A 2,500-nucleotide genomic window follows, 5' to 3' on the forward strand; every position below is an offset into this window, starting at 1 on the left:
TGCTCCAGTCCATTCAGCTGGCAAAAAATGAGTTGTACCAGTAATTCAAAAGGGGCCAGCCTTGTCACACTCTGTCCCACACTGAATCTTTCAGGGAACTATGCTAAGGGTACACAGGTCTGTGGAATGGCCAGGAATTTGCATGTTAAATTCAAGAGCAAACTGTCCCATTGAGTGGATCGACCAGAACCTCATCACCATAACTGAAACAGTGCCAGCTTTATATATATATGTGTGTGTGTGTATATGTATGTATATATATACATATATGCATATATATATATATAATATATATATATATATGCACATATGCACATATACATATGTATGTGCGTGTGTGTATGTGAAAGCACATGGCTTAGAAGTTAGGTTATTTGGCTCACGATTATAAGGTCATGAGTTCAATTCCTGGCAGCATGTTGTATCCTTGGGCAAGACACTTTATTTCACATTGCTCCAGTCCATTCAGCTGGCAAAAAATGAGTTGTACCAGTAATTCAAAAGGGGCCAGCCTTGTCACACTCTGTCCCACACTGAATCTTTCAGGGAACTATGCTAAGGGTACACAGGTCTGTGGAATGGCCAGGAATTTGCATGTTAAATTCAAGAGCAAACTGTCCCATTGAGTGGATCGACCAGAACCTCATCACCATAACTGAAACAGTGCCAGCTTTATATATATATGTGTGTGTGTGTATATGTATGTATATATATACATATATGCATATATATATATATATATACACACATATATATGCATACACCTCTTGATATTATTGAGTTAGACATGGTCTAGGCTAAAGATGGCCTATATACACACACATGCACAAACATGCACACACACACACACACACATATACATCTATGTATCAATTTATAAGCATGTAGTTATATGTGTGTGCGTGTGTGTGTGTGTGTACAACCATTGCTGTACTTTTTGGAAAACATCCAAATATCACCAAAGAGCCTCTAATGCATCTCACTGAGAAAAGTGTCATCAAGCAGATACATCTGTCTTGGTGTATATATATTAGTGTATGTATCATCATCATCATCGTCGTCATCACCATTTAACGTCCACTTTCTGTGCTAGCACGGGTTGGACAGTTTGACTGGGGATTGGAAAGCCAGGAGGCTGTACCAGGCTCCAATCTGATCTGGCAAGATTTCTACAGCTGGATTCCCTTCCTAATGCCAACCACTCCGAGAGTGTAGTGGGTGCTTTTCATGTGCCACTGGCATGGGAGCTAGTAAGGCGGCACTAGTATCAGCCACTTTCAGATGTTGCTTTTTACGTGCTACCGGCACAAGAGCCAGTCAGGGAGGAGGGGCTGGCATCAACCACATTCGGATAGTGCTTTTTGCGTGCCAGTGAGTAGGCACTGGCACGTGAGTAGTGGGGAGCCAGTGAGTAGGCACTGGCACAGGCCACAACTACAATTTTCATTTTTGATTTTGATTTCATTAAGATTCTGATTGTGATTTTGATCTTAATGTTTGATTTTACTTGACTCAAAAGGTCTCCTCAAGCATGGCGTGTCACCCAACAATATATACATATATATACACACACACATATATATATATTATTTTATTCTGTTATTCTTTCATTTTTTTCAGTCATTTGAAAGGGGCACCACCTTTAGTCGAGCAAATTGACCCCGGGACTTATTCTTTGTAAGCCCAGTACTTATTCTATCAGTCTCTTTTGCCGAACCGCTAAGTAACGGGGACGTAAACACACCAGCATCGGTTGTCAAGCAATGCTAGGGGGACAAACACAGACACACAAACACACACGCATACATATATATATATATACATATATACGACAGGCTTCTATCAGTTTCTGTCTACCAAATCCACTCACAAGGCATTGGTCGGCCCGGGGCTATAGCAGAAGACACTTGCCCAAGATGCCACGCAGTGGGACTGAACCCGGAACCATGTGGTTGTTTAGCAAGCTACTTACCACACAGCCACTCCTATATATATATTCTTTTATTCTGTTATTCTTTCATTTTTTTCAGTCATTTGACTGTGGCCATGCTGGGGCACCACCTTTAGTCGAACAAATCAACCCAAGGACTCATTCTATCAGTCTCTTTGGCCAAACCGCTAAGTTACAGGGACATAAACACACCAACTTCAGTTGTGGGGGACAAAATAGACACACAAATACTCACACATACACACACACACATACAATCCCCTCACAAGGCTTTGGTCAGCCCGAGGCAATAGTATAGAAAACACTTGCCCAAGGTGTCATGCAGTGGGACTGAACCCGGAACCATGTTGTTGGTAAGCAGGCTACTTACCACGCACCCACTTCTACAGCTATGCATATATATATATATATATATATATATATAGATACAGAGAGAGAGAGAGAGAGAGAGAGAGTTCACGAAAATAACAAAAGACGAAGACAGGTGGTGTACAAAACAAACAGAATTATTTGTATAATGCTCAGGAAATTAAAGATGTCTTTTACGTT

General features: G+C 41.0%; 1 protein-coding gene across 1 annotated transcript in view; it reads right to left on the bottom strand.

The window, feature by feature from the left end:
• LOC115230910 overlaps positions 1-2,500 on the bottom strand; it is a 39,277-nt gene that overhangs the window by 16,129 nt on the left and 20,648 nt on the right. The window lies entirely within an intron of this gene.

The sequence above is a fragment of the Octopus sinensis genome, unplaced genomic scaffold, assembly GCF_006345805.1.
Source record: "Octopus sinensis unplaced genomic scaffold, ASM634580v1 Contig16751, whole genome shotgun sequence".
NCBI lineage: Eukaryota > Metazoa > Mollusca > Cephalopoda > Octopoda > Octopodidae > Octopus > Octopus sinensis.